Consider the following 15,533-nt stretch of genomic DNA (forward strand, 5'->3'; position numbering starts at 1 on the left):
CTTATGTTTGAAAAGGACACTGACTTTATCCATCAAAATTTCTCAGGTTGAGTGACCTTTTGATAGTGAACCTGAGTGGACTGCAGACCATTTATTGCCTCTGTTTTACTCTGCACATCACATCTCCTCTAAATGATCTGGCTGTGGCAGTGGGAATCCTAATGCACCACAAGTCCTGCTCATCCCTTTTTTTTACACTGTATATTTTGTAAAGATCTGGCTCCTAAAAAGTAGCAACTGCAGAAATGCTCCTGGCAATCACTTTGTCATCCTTGGGTAGTATTTCTGCTTAGACCAGATGTCATGTCCTTCTTCCTCAGATTATCTGTTCATGACAAGTCAAGATGCCCTTGTGCTTCTTAAATTATTTTGTATTTTCTAATTATAATAGAAACACATATTTTTGTATTGTATATTTTGTAGTGACCTTAGGTAAATACAGAAATGTATGGAGAAGAAAATAAAAATTCCCAGGAAGACTATAATATTCAGAGAGAACTGTTAACATTTAATGTGTTTTCTGGCACTGTATATATGTATATATGTACATAATCTCATGTTTTTCCCATACATTATTATCTCATGAGCATTTTACTGTGCAGTAATAATTTTGAACACATAGTATTATATATTTCTTCCTTATAAATGAATCATAATAATTTAACTCTTTACCTATTGTTGGATATTTAGCTTGTTTTTATCTTTTCTTATAAATGGTGGACATAATTATATCTTTATCCTCTTATCCTTATCAATTCCTTGAAGAGGAATTGCAGAACTTGATTATCTTTATCCTTAATGTCCTTGATGTGTACAGACTGCCTTTCCACAAACGATTAGCAATTTAAACCACCAACTCATTATGAGTGCTTCTCTTCCAATGTTCCCCCAATGATATAGGACATTCTCATTAAGAAACATTTTGACTGTGGGCTAGCTGAAAGATGTTATCACACACTTCCTTTACTTCTTTGGTTACTAAGAAGTTGAGCATTGTTTCTTGTATGGTTTTTCCTTATTTGCATTTATTTTCTATGTTCATTCGTTGTGTCCTCTGCTTATTTTTTTTTTTTTTACTAGTTTTCAAGTTTTCTTTTTTCTTTCTATTCTTTCTCTTTTAATATTGGACCTCAGAGAGAGAGTTGAGTTAGTGATACTCCTCTTTTCATGGACATTGCTCCCTTTCATCCTGATTCCTGATTCCCATCTTACTACTGCCTCTCCCCACACCCAATGTAAGCTTCCTAGTATACGCATTCATGTGTGTTGTAAAATAGATACTATTATAAGCATATATTTTAGATTGATATAAATGAAATGGTATTGCATATTACATTTACGTCTGCTTCTCAGTTTCACTTACAGCAATTTTAAAGGTCATCTATGTTGCTCTGTGTGTATCTGGTACTTCTAACTGCTGCAAAGCACTACATGGTGGGTGGATATGTGCATATTCAACAGGAGTGGAATTGCTTGGTGATACCTAATGTGACTATTGAGCCAGTGGTCTTTAGAAGGCTAGTCCAGTCTTAATTCGCACCAGCTGTGCATGAAAATTCCTAAATCCCTACATTCTTCCCATACTTACTGGTCACTCTAACAGATGAGAGTAATAAGGTATTATTTTACTTTGCTTTTCTTTGGTTGCTAATGAATTTGAGCATCTCGATTTGGGTTTTCTTTTGTGTATATTGCCTAATCATAGAACTTCTGCAGTTTTTAAAATATTTTCTGGTGTATTTGTTTTTTTCTTTTTTGTAGATTTCCAAGTCTCTTGTATGTTTTGCTCTACTTGTACATCATATTTGTTAGAAGTGTTTCATCCAGTTCATTTTACTTTTAATTTTGTCATGCTATTTTATGCATTTCTATTTTAAATTAGTAGGTAGTCGCTTCTACTAATGGTATTATGTGATTTTGTCCAATGCATTTATGACATTTGGCAAAGTGAATTATGTTTTCTTTGCACTAGCAATCTATCTGTTTTACTGCTTTCCCCAAATACAGTCTTCCCAATATGCCAGCCAGTTGTTTCAAAAAGTGTGTTCTCACTTTTGATCCACTAGGGGCCAACACTTCCCTGAGAGAAACTGATGTGCCTTCCTAAAACTCACCCTTTCCTCTCTGAAAGGGAGGAAAGTAGCTAAAAATAAGTAATTTCCATTTAAATTAAATGCCTGGAAACTATGTGAAAAGATCTAAATAAAATGAAAAGGCTACCAAATTACATCAAAAGAATTCCAAGGTTTTTTTAGTGAAAAAAATAAAAGCAAAAAATACAAGTAAAGCAGTTAAATGTTTAAAAAATTAACTAAAAACCTTTTAGTTTTAAAGGTTTTTTTTAATGTTTATTTTTGAGAGGGAGAGAGAACGAGTGGGGGAGGGGCAAAGAGAGAGAGACAGAGAGAGAGAGAGAGAGAGAGAGAGAGAGAATACCAAACAGGCTTTGAGCTGCTAGCAGAGTCTGATGTAGAGCTTGAACTTATGAACCGTGAGATCATGACCTGAGCTGAAACCAAGAGTTGGATGCTTAACTGACTGAGCACCCCAGGTACCCCAAGAAAGTTTTAGTTTTAAAATAAAAATAAAAATGGTTCAACCTCTATTCAAAATCTACATAAAACATTAGTAAATAAGAGATAGGTAACGAGAAACAGCAGTAATGACTTTTTCTACTTTTCTACACTTCTTTGCTCTGAAAAGGCAGGGAGCTCTCCTGGCTTCATATTTTGTAGCTTCTACACAAACAACCAAGTCAAAAGCTGTTCTCAAGCTAAAAAAAAAAAAAAAAAAAAAAATCGGTGTTTTAATTCCAATGAGGCAATCTGTACAAAAGGTCCATGCTGACCTTAAAGCAATCCTTGAAAAATGCTTCCTCTCTGAGTCCCATTAAAATTCTTAAAATCATGCTTATGACACAAAAGTAGACAACTCCACAGAGGAAGGAAAGGAGGAAGAGAAAGAGGGGAATGAGGAAGGCAGAAGAGAAAGGATAATCAATTACCAAGGCTGCAATTCTTTTATCTAGGAAGATACAAAAGGACAGCTGAAGACAGTTCTTTACACATAGAGAGCTGCTTCTGTTTAGTCCTGGAAGAAAGGATCAAGATCCAATCATGGCCCACATGGAAAACAACATGAAAATAAAGTGCTATTATTCTTTTAAATATTAAAAAAATTTTTTTAACGTTTATTTATTTTTGAGAGACAGACAGAGCATGAGGAGGAGAGGGAGACCCAGAATCCGAAGCAGGACCCAGGCTCCAAGCTGTCAGCACAGAGCCCGGCATGGGGCTCGAACTCACAAATTGAGAGATCATGACCTGAGCTGAAGTCGGTTGCTTAACCGACTGAGCCACCTGGGCACCCCTAAAATTTTTTTAATGTTTATTTTTGAGACACACACACACACGCATGCACGCACACACACACACACACACAGCACACAAGTGGAGGAGGGGCAGACAGAGAGGGAGACACAGAATCTGAAGCAGGCTTCAGGCCCTGAGCTGTCAGCACAGAGCCCGACACGTGGCTCGAACCTGTGAACCATGAGATCATGACCTGTGCCAAAGTCGGACTCTCAACCGACTGAGACACCCAGGTACCCCTAAGGCACTATTATTATACAAAGATGCATATGTCAGGTTGGAACTTGGTTTCTGGGGTGTCCCTTCCTAAGGGCGGCGGCTATCTCCTATCAAATATGACAGCCCATGCTATAAGAAGCAATTTGCATGTGAATTCAATCAAAATGACATGATCTAAAAAGCGATTTGTATGTGAATTCAAACAAATGCATGAAAGTTTTATATTTGTATGTAAGACAAGGTAAAATTTTAAGGATCAGCTAAAACACATCTTAAGCATGACAATTTACATTATAAAACACTTTCGAATTAATGTCTATTCTGTTTACTTCCAGTTTAGTACTTATAAAAGCAGGATGTACAACTGTAAGAACACATTTACGAGTACTAAGAAAGCCACGAATTAGCTCATAAAGTTTATTTTTTTAACTCTTAATTGATAAGGGTCATTTTGTATGTGTAACTAATAAGCAGAAAATTATTTTCTCTGAAAGCACACTATCCTTCTGTCTCTACCCCCACCCTCTGGTCTCCTAGTTTCACTCTCCAGAGGTGGAAAAACCTATTGTTTTATTGCCAGTTTCTTCCTTTCTGATTCATGTGAATTTTTTCTTTTCTTTTTTTTTTTTTTTTTTTTTGCAGAAATGGTAGTATGGTTATAGGGATTGTTCCATACCTTGCTTTATTTTTTTTTCAAGTTTATCTACTTTGAAAGAGAGAGTGTGAGTGGGGGAGGGGTAGAGAGAGAGAGAGTCTCAAGCAGGCTCCACACTGTCAGCCTGGAGACTGATGAGGGGCTTGACCCCATAAACCTTGAAATCATGACTTGAGCCGACAGTAAGAGTCAGATGCTTAATCTAGTGAGCCAGACTGTTCTTGTTATTTGCAAGCCTTTTAGTCAACAGCAGGCCACTAGCAGTTATGTTTTGGGGAAGTCAACAATTATACATGGATTTTCAACTGCATGAGTTGTTGGCACCCCTAAGCTCTGTGTTGTTCAAGAGCCAACTGTAGTTTGGCTTTCATTTCAGGTCAGTTAGAACAGAATGAGGTATGTCTTGTTCTTTTTAGTGGTTACAAAGTATTCCATTGGTTGAACATACGAGAGTTGATTTCTCTAGTCTCCCATTGAAACACATATAGGTTGTTTTCAGGCACTGACTATCACCACAATAATTAAGTGATTTGCTGTGTACCTGTATTTCTTTTGTGAGAATATAATTTAGGAATAGAAACTTGGAAGAGGAAGTGATGGATCAAAAGTTATGAGCATGTTGTGTGTGAATAGTGCTGAAATTGTCCTTCAGAGGGATGTAGCAATTTATATTAACACCACACTCTCTCCAAGATTGCTTTTTGTCAATTTTTTTTGGACTTTTCCAATATATTGGGTGAAAAAAAGACTCTTATTGTGATTTTTAACTTTCATTTCTCCTAATATGGGTAAAACTTCAACATCTTCCTATATTACTTAAAAACTTTTTTAATGTTTATTTATATTTGTGTGTGTGAGAGAGAGAGAGAGAGAGAGAGTGCACACATGGCTGGGGGAGGGGCAGAGAGAGAGGGAGATACAGAATCTGAAGCAGGTTCCAGGCTCTGAGCTGTCAGCACAGAGCCTTATGCAGGGCTTGAACTCACGAACCATGAGACCATGACAGGAGCCAAAGTTGGACACTCAACTGACTGAGCCACCCAGGCACCCCTCACATCTTCCTATTTTAAAACCATTTGTATTTTTGGTGAATTGATTATGTTTTTTGCCCATTTTCCCATTTTTCCATATAGTTGTAAGGCATTTTTTTAATGATTTGTAGATATTTGTGAATATGGAAATTAGCCCTTTGTTTTTATATGTTGAAAATAATTTCCCTGAGTTTATTAGCATAAATTTAACATTTTTATGTAGCAAAACTATCGATTTTTTTTATATGGCTTTTGTGTGTTTTATCAGTCTTTATTTTATTTTATTTTTTTATTCCCCTGAGGGGGTACACCATTACTGGAGGTACTGCAATTCCGGATTGATGCGTGGAGTGGACAGAGCAAGCTCCTATTCCATTTCCTGCTCCAGAAATCCGTTTGATATACTGCCCTTGGGTAGAGGACATACCAGAGATTAAACTGATAAGAACAAATAGTATGCTTGATCTTAGCTAAAAGGCTGAGAAGCCACATCATGTCAGGTTTTAAAAGGTCCCCAAGTCTGAGACTGCTGTTAAAATTCTTCCATATTTCCTTCCAGTATTTTCATTATCTCATTTTTCCCCTTAGTATACTTAATCCGGCTAAAATTTGTTTTGATGTAATCCAGAGTATTTTTTTCCTAGATGGCTCCCCAAAACTCTCTAATTTATTGACAATTCATCTTTACCATTGATTTGAAGTATTCATGTCTCAAAACTGTCCCCATAAGTATCTGTATGTTTCTTGACTCTTATGTTGATTGATCTGTATATTTCTTTATGTGCATGTAGTAGACTATTTGATTACTATTGCATTTTAATAGGTTTTAAAATCAAGACAAGAATGCCCACTGCCATCACCTGTATTCAACATAATACTGAAAGTCCAAGCCAGAGCAATAAGGCAAGAAAAGAAAAGGCATTCAAATCGGAAAGGAAGAAGTAAAATTGTTTCTATTTTCAGAAGACATGATCTTATACATGGAAAATACTAAAGATTACACACACACACACACACACACACACACACACAGAAAAAAAACTTTTAGTACTAATAAACAAATTCAGCAAAGTTACAGAACACAAATCAACATAGAAGTCAGTTGCATTTATGCACACCAACAATAAGCTATCCCAAAAGGAAATTACAAATACAATCCCATTTACAATAGCATCAAAAAGAATAACATACTTAGGAATAAACTTAACCAAGGAGGTGAGTGACTTATACACTAGGAAGTATAAAACACTGATGAAAGAAATTTAAACAGACAAATAAATGGACAGCTTTGTCATGTTCATGTATTAGAAGAATTAATAGTGTTAAAAGATCCAAAGTAACCAAAGAAATCTACAGATTCAGTGCAATTTATCAAATTCCTAAAGGTATTTTTCACAGACATAGATTAAAAACAACCCTAAAATTCATATGGAACCACAAGACCCTGAATAACCAAAATGATTTTGAGAAAAAGGAACAAAGCTGGAAGCCTCATGCTATTTATTTATTTATTTATTTATTTTCAATTAACTGACATACAGTGTAGTCTTGGCTTTAGGAGTAGATTACATACAATACCCAATGGTCATCGCATGTTCCCTCCTCATTGCCCATCACCCATTGTCCCCACCCCCATCAACCCTCATTTTGTTCTCTGTATTTAAGAGTCTCTTATGGTTTGCCTCCCTCTCTGTTTTTATCGTATTTTTCCTTACCTTCCCCTTTGATTACCTGTTAAGTTTCTCAAATTCCACATGTGAGTGAAATTATATGATATCTGTGTTTCTCTGACTGACTTATTTTGCTTAGCATAATACCCTTTAGTTCTTCCATATTGTTGCAAATGGCAAGATTTTATTCTTTTTTATCACTGAGTAGTATTCCATGTGTGTGTGTGTGTGTGTGTGTGTGTGTGTGTATGTATTTATGTATGTGTGTGGAGATATATATATATATATATATGTGATATATATATATATCACATTTTCTTTATCCATCAGTTGATAGACATTTGGGCTCTTTCCATAATTTGGCTATTGTTGATAGCACTGCTATAAACATTGGGGTACATGTACCTCTTTGAATCAGGACTCCTGAATCCTTTGGATAAATTCCCAGTAGTGCAATTGCCGGGTTGTACGCTAGTTCTATTTTTAATTTTTTAAGGAACCACCACGCTGTTATCCAGAGTGGCTGCACCAGTTTGCATTCCCACCAACGGTGCAAGAAGGTTCCCCTTTCTCCACATCCTTGCCAACACCTGTTGTTTCCTGAGTTGTTAATTATAGCCACTCTTACCATTGTGAGGGGGTATTTCAATGAGGTTTTGATTTGTATTTCCCTGATGATGAGTGACATTGAGCATCTTTTCATGTGCCTGTTGGCTATCTGGATGTCTTCTTTGGAAAAGTGTCTATTCATGTCTTCTGCCCATTTCTTCACCGGTATTTGCTTTTTGGGTGTTGAATTTGTTAAGTTCTTTATAGATTTTGGATACTAACCCTTTATCTGATATGTCATTTGCAAATATCTTCTCCCATTCCATCGACTTTCTTTTAGTTTTGCTGATTATTTCTTTCGTTGTGCAGAAGACTTTTATCTTGATGAGGTCCCAATAGTTTCTTTTTGCTTTTGTTTCCCAATAGGGTTAAAATATTTATTAGTTAATTATTATATGCACACTGCAAAGCTTTTGGTTTTTTTCTGCATTAATTTTGTACTAGACAGCTTGCTGAATTTTCTTCTTGTTTATAATGGCTTTTAAGTTAATTATCTTGGGTTTTTCAGGTATATAGACACAACATGTGAGAATAACACATTTACATTTTTTTCTGTCTTCATTTTTAAAGAGTAAAGTAAGAATCTACTAACAAATAAAGCTGTATAACTTTTTGTTGTACATAGAAACATTATTGATAGAATAAACACTTAGGATACAGAGTAAAAGTTAGGACTATTTTAAAATAATTGGGGGTGGGTGTAGAGAGAGAGAATTTACCAGGAAAAAAAAAAAGACTAAGTTCTTAGCAGTCATTAAGAAAATTAGCAAGCAAATCATAAAATATGTATAATAAGCTTGAACATTAATGGACATTAGTGTCTGTGAAATCTGTTATATTATGACTCCTACCTTGAACTTTAGGTTAAATACCTCCTTGTGTTGTGAGTGAGATGGTCAAGTTATGTGGCCCATCCTTCAGCCTGCTGCAGTGGCAGCTACTGAAAAGAGGGTACCAATGTCCCCTTTTCCAGCAGCAAAGCTGCAATTAATGGCCAATGATCACTCTGACCTGCTTCCTCTTTTTCCTCAGCCAGAGATTAAAGAATTGTCACTGACTCTTCATAAAAGGAAGGGGGAGAGAAAGGGTGTGAGAGAACCACTGGATTCAGTTGAATATGACTCAGTAATGGACTGTTAACAAAAGAGGGCAGCTGTGTTGCTGTTATCACGATGGGGACACTGAGCACCTGGTCCCTTGTGGGAAGAGTTGCCTTATGGACGGGGCAGTTGGCTTCACTCTTTTAGAGACACTTCCTCGCTTTGTTGGCTTCCTTGAAGTTAGCATCACTGCACTGGCTGGCAGCCTGCTTCCTCCCTGCCAAAAAACTATTTTGGATTCAATTCATAGTTTGCCTCCTAATTTATTTTTACACTTTAAAGAAATCGGATACTATATCTATTTGTGTGCTAAGTAAATTTTATGTGCATTTAAGTATTCTCAGGCAGACCAATAAGTTCTACAGAACTCTTTTTGTAAAGACATAGAGAAAACCAACTTGATTGAGAAATAGAAGCCTGGCAGAACACTGGTTATGAAGTTTCAGTTACATGAATGAGATTATATGTTTAACTACATGAATGGGCTTAACTGTTCAGACCTGCCTTTTTCACCAGAACAGTCCAGCTTGACTTTTCATGTCCGTACATACAAGTGTAACTCACTCTTTTAATGATTTATAATTATGCACTGTGTGAATGTACTATAAATGAATCGACCCGTCCTTTGTTAATGGAAATTTGAGTTGCTCTCGCAAAAATTCATTGCATTATATGTACCAAGGTATACAGAATGAGAATGAGGATGGTTATACCAGAATCCCAGTTTTTCCCAGAGCAGGAGTATTTCTTACTGGAGCAGTATCCACTCTGTGGCAGTGGAAACAGCAGAGAGCTGCCAAGCATTGGGAACTGTGATCAGGGCCATCGATATTTGGATGTGACAGCATTGGCAGGTGGCCTGATGCAGAGGGAGGCCATGAGAGGAGCCATAGGAGTCGATTTGGTAAGCTCCAGGACTGAGGCTTAGTAACTGCAACACTGGAGAGAAATAACAGGACTGGCCATATTTACATTTTCTTAATCCTGAAATACTGGCACAAATGTTGGTATTACTGGCAGTCTTCTATTTAAGAAAATAATTGTATGGTGTCATCATCTACACTTTGTCATGAGAAAATCATGAACTTGAGAGAGAGCCAAGGACTGTTGTTCCTGTGCCCTTCTAGCCTAAATCTTTCTAGAAAGGGTAAGCTTGGAAGAAGTTAGAATAAATTATCCTAGGGGAGAACCATCTGTTTGTATGAAAATGGGTTTGGTGCTCTCAGGAAAGAAAGGGAGGAACCTTTAATACAGAGCTTCCTTATCTTTTCTTTTTCTCCTCACCCAATGCCTTCCCTCATACTACATATTCCCCAGGGCCCCTTCCTAACTCCCTATCCCCACCCTCACCCCCATCCAGATTCCATCAGGGACTTCTGGACACTGGGCCCAAACTAGCTCTGGGAAATACAAAGTGCTCACCTTCATCCGTAATTTAGAACATTGAAATTAATGCAACCAAAGGATACTTTGAACAGGTCTTTCTTTTCTTTTCTTTTCTTTTCTTTTCTCTTCTCTTCTCTTTTCTTTCCTTTCTTTTTTTTGAACAGATTTTAAAAGGGAAGTGATGCAGTGAGAGAGATTTCTAGCAAGTCACCTCTATTTAATACAAAATGTAAATGAAGTATAGAACTTTCTGGATATGTGTCATAATGTCCATAACTCAGAGGTTAGATTTTTGAAATACTGAAATAATGGGACTACACTAAGAAAAATACCACAAGATACTTGGATTTTCAAAAAATAGCCTGATATTCCGGCATACCAGAATGCAGTTGAGCACTGAACAATACGGGGGTTGGAGCACCGACCCCCACACAGTTGAAAATTTGTATTTAACTTTTGATTCCTCCAAAACTTAACTACCAATAGCCTACTGTTGACCAGAAGCCTTACTGATAACATGAACAATTAATTTACACAAATTTTGTATATGTGTTACTGTATTCTTATAGTAAAGTAAGCTAGAGAGAAGAAAATGTTATTAAAATCATAAGGAAGAGAAAATACGTTTATAGGACTGTACTGTGTTTAGCAAAAAAAAAAAAAGTCCATGGATAAGTGGACCCACGCAGTTCAAACCCATGTTGTTCAAGTGTCAGCTGTACTGCAAAACGACATTTCAATCATTTATTAGGTCAAGGTTGGAAAGACAGAGCAAGGCAAAGTACCAATTTGGGATACCAACTGACAATTAGAAGAATCCCATGAAATTGGGCCAAGTAGAATGGCATAGCAAAGAGGGCCTGAATTTGGTGCCAACAAATTAAGTCTCAAGAGTCCTGACTATTTTACTTATGAAGGCGGCTGGGTTGAAACAAGGTCTTCTATCCCATTGGGCCTTACTTTCTTCATCCATAAAATAAGCATAGTAGCACTGCTCTGTCTCTCCCACAGGGCTTCTGTAAGATAGTATAGAATATTGGTAATAGAAACTATAAAAATAAGACCTTAAGCTTCAAGGGTAGAATTGTCCTTTATTTAAAAGTGTCAGTGTTAGGAAAGAAACGTTATGATTTTGCTCTCAATCTCTGCATAAAGATGGTTCCTTCCTTGAATGTTCTCTTATTCTTATGTAGATGTAAATTGAGGGGAAATTTTGAATTACAGGATGTTTCCTTCCTCACTAACAATGTTAGTTCATACCTCTCATGAATGTGTTTAATTTTTAGCTACTGTCATCTCCATTCAGAATGATGTAACCTGAATGAAAAAAGAGCTCTCATACCATACTGTTGGGAAGGCTAGTTTTGTTTAGTCTGTACACACGGGGTCCTCTCCCCATTATTTTGAAGCAAGGCTCAGATATCATATTAACGGACTCTTTGAATTTGATGTTTAATTTGAACTGTCTTTGATTTCTGCATATCTGTTAGCCTTACACCCTGCAGCTGACCTAGTCTTGAAGATTCATGGGGCATGAGAGCCTTTGGCAGTTTGTTTGCTTGGAAAGGAAGCTTGGCTCCTTCCTGGCAATCATCCTATTCCATTTGGTCCTCCCTTGTTCCTGCTCTCTCAGACCATCTTTGAACTCTGGCTCACTGAGGCTTCAAGCCCCTGCTTGGTATTTGTTGCCACTGAGCTGGGTTCTCACTCTCTCCAAGGGACAATGGCTTATACTTCCTCTTCTAAGCTTTCCTGACTTTTGCTTTCTCAGGCAATTCACATGTACTTCTAGCCCCTCAAATCCCAACCCTGGCAGGACTGGTTCACTGCCAGGCCCAGTCAGGAGGAGAAAAGGACATGCAAATTTGTGACAGCTTCCTCTCAGGTTGTGGTGTTGCTTCTCCTTAATCTGGTTCCTTAAATTATCCTCCAATGGCACTCTTCCAACCAGAACTGACTAGTCCAAATTTTCATGGTTTAGTCATGATAACTGCTGGGAAGAAGATGATAAGTATCTCATTTTGTGTTAAACCTTGCCATTGGGCCACTGTCTTGTTTTTGGCCTTTTGATCCCAGTTTTCTATAGCACTTTTAGGTCAGCAGCTCTTTATCTTGACTTGTATGGTTCTGATTCTGATTCCAGTCACATTGTTTGGGTTTCCCACACCCAGGCAACTCTCCAACACCAGCCAGGTGTCCTACAATTCAACTCTGTTCAGATGGTATCTGATCTCACAGGTTAATGGCTCACCCCCACAAGACTGTCTGCACTTCAGATGCCCAAATTGCAGGTCCAGATTGTTCCCTCTGCTTCTGACCAACTATAAACCAGAGGTTCCCATGACTCCCTCTTTGGGTTGATTAAAAAACAAAATTCAACCAAGTAAATTTGAAGATCAAATTGGCTTTATGTAATGATTCATAATCAGGCAGGATCCCATCTAGATCCAAGAAGCGGAAAGCTCCAGGAAGCTGTAGAAAATGGAAGTTTTCTAAAGCCAGGAAGGGGCAGAAGAAAGAAATTTATTAGCAAGGAATGCATTATTTTAGGCAAAGATACCCTTCTAATGGTGTTGGGAAAATGAATAAAGTTTTACACCATAAGATGGCCAGTGGGACTAAAACAAGCTCTCGTCTCTAGCTTGGAGACTCCTCTTCCAGGTTCTTCTTGCCCTGTTTGCAGAGCGTGCGAAAACCCCCACTATTATGGGAGCTGGTGGAAGCTCTCTAAACCCCAGACTTCTGGATTTTTATGGAAGCTGCATTACATAGGCATGACTGATTAAATCATTAGCCATTGGCGATTGAACTCAATCTCCTGTCCGCTCTTCTCCCAGAAGTTTTAACCTTTTACTTTATTTTTAATTTTTTTTTTTAACATTTATTTGTTATTAAGAGACAGACAGAACATGAGGAGCAGGCAAGGGACAGAGAGATAGGGAGACCCAGAATCTGAAGGAGCTCCAGGCTCTGAGCTGTTGGACACAGAACCCGAAGTGGGGCTCAAACTCACAACCTGCGAGATCATGACCTGAGCCGAAGTTGGTCGCTTAACCGACTGAGCCACTCAGGCACTCCGAAGTTTTAACCTTTTAATCATGTGGTAGGTTCCTCTGGTAACCAGGCTCCCGTCCTTAAGTGACCTAGGAGTTTCCAACAATCATTCATTAACATAACAAAAGACTCGTTTATAGCTATGGTCACCTAGGAAATTCCAAGGATTTTGGAAGCTCTGTGCCGGAAAAGGTTTGAAACTAATATCACCATGTGACAGCTTGCTCTTCAGAATTCATGCAGCCCCTTTTGCCCAGAGAGGCTAAGAAGGAACCCAGGGAGCACATCTCTCTGCAGCTAAGCTGCAAGACAGTTTGGGTAACACCAGACATGCAGCATTCAGAACCGTCCCTCAGGACACCCGGCTTCTCTGTGTCTGGAACCTCCTTGGGATTCTTTCTACTCTCTGCCCTTCCCCTGTTGTGTCTCTCTCTTAAAATAAATAAACTTAAAAACAAAACAAAACAAAAACTTTCCATCCTGTTCTATCTTGGATTAGAGTCAGATTGGCTTTTGAACTAAATTGAGGTCCAGGGCGCCTGGGTGGCTCAGTTGGTTGTGTCTGACGTCAGCTCTGGTCAGGATCACGTGGTTAGTGAGTTTGAGCACCGCATCAGGCTCTGTGTTGGCAGCTCAGAGCCTGGAGCCTGCTTCAGATTCTTTGTCTCCCTCTCTCTCTGCCCCTCCCCCACTCATGCTCTGTCTCTCTGTCTCTCAAAACAAATAAACATTTAAAAAGATTAAAAAAAATAAGTTGAGGTTCATAAGAGAAAGGATTTTCTCTGCAGACAATAAAAGCTATGTGGGTTTGTTTATGTTTTCTGAAAACCCATAGAAAGCTGGTCCTACAAGATGGTCTAGAATCTCAGAATTAGAATCAGTGAAGGAAAAGCACGTTATCGGTGACCCAAGCTATTTTTCATTTTTCTTCTTGTTATTTCAAGCAATGAGGGAAATGTCAGAAGAACTGACATGGATAAAAAGTGGACAGTTTCTAAGATGTGAGCTTTGCTTTTTCTGTCTCCTTCTTATTAGGTTACTTGTGTTCATTCAGGAAAGGGCAGTACAAAATGGAGTGCAATGTTGGAGGAAATATCAGAAAATATTTTGTGTATAATATTGGCAAGAACAAAGTGGGGTGAATACCTAGGTGAAATAAAGCTGAAAAAATATAAATGCACACATGTATCTATCATCTATACACATATAAAGTGTACATTAAATAAGTATATATGTGAATATATATTTTGCTAAGCAGTTTTACATGCACTATGTAATTAACCTGCATAATAACTCGATGAAGTAGGTACTATTATCATTTCATTTTGGAGACAAGTACAGTTGCACACAGAGATCTCAAAGAACTTGCCCCAAACCATGTTCATGTGGAGACAGGATTTGAATCTGGTGGGGGAAGGGGGGGGGGGCTAATTCCAGAACCTGTGTTCTTTACCACAAAAATAAGTCTGATTTCCTTCTGTGAATTATGAACAGCAGGAATTTACAGAGTTTCTCTGAAGATTCAGTGCCACTCAAGGGAAGTGTGGGTGGCCAGTGTGATCTTTAGACTAGATCCAGATGGTCGCTCTCCTCCAGAAGAACCTTTAGAACAACCAGAGACAGTCCTGGAACCCCAGATCAAAAACATATTCTGGTTCTGGACTGAACTGGCCTGGCCATCTGAAGAGAAAAAGAGGAATTCTGTTTACCGTTATGTTTGATGGACAATCTACATGATTATCACCTGTACAAGTGAATTGGAAGCATATATATTCTTTCTGTTGTTCTGACTTCTGAACCAGTGTTGCAAATAACTGCATGTAACATTTCTTATCATTGTGCTATTTTAATCAGAAGAACATAAATAGTGAAATTAATGAAATTCCTTAACTATTGTTTCAGCATATAATTTTCACCTATTTGTAAGACTGTTCTAATAAAAAATCCTTTGTTCTATGTAGCAGAAGTGTTTTCTTCCGAACATGTTAATCTTCTTTTGTTCATGAATGATTAAGTCAGTATGGCAGAAAAATAATATGTCCGGGCAGTGAACAAAAATGCAGACGTTGAATTTACTAGCCAAGCACCAAATCTGAGTCATTATACCACAAGTAAATTATGCTGTGCATGAGCAATGCATTAACTTGTTCAATTTGTTCTGATAACATACGACATTTTAAGGAAATGTTAGGGATGTTTAGTTTATTTCTATTCATTGAAAAATTTTATTTAGCCACCGATGCCTTTGAGCTTTCTTGCTGTCTCCAGCCTTTTATGTAGGAAAATACTTCTAAAAGTAGATATGACATTTCTTTTAAAACCAAATGCTTCTTCGAACATGTTGCCATTATAAAAATAGGAAGTAGTACAGATGGCATGTAGCTGTAAACGAAAGCTTATTTTGACTTAGACGCCACATGCAATCATCTAGCATTTAA

The 15,533-nt window shown here is 37.7% G+C and overlaps 1 non-coding gene across 1 annotated transcript; it reads right to left on the reverse strand.

The window, feature by feature from the left end:
- Positions 1-5,576: 5,576 nt before the first annotated feature.
- Positions 5,577-5,766, reverse strand: LOC125926065 (U2 spliceosomal RNA). The gene has a single exon (XR_007458995.1). It is a non-coding gene; the product is annotated as a U2 spliceosomal RNA (small nuclear RNA).
- Positions 5,767-15,533: the final 9,767 nt, after the last annotated feature.

Source organism: Panthera uncia, chromosome F1 (assembly GCF_023721935.1).
Source record: "Panthera uncia isolate 11264 chromosome F1, Puncia_PCG_1.0, whole genome shotgun sequence".
In the NCBI taxonomy this organism is placed as follows: Eukaryota; Metazoa; Chordata; class Mammalia; order Carnivora; family Felidae; genus Panthera; species Panthera uncia.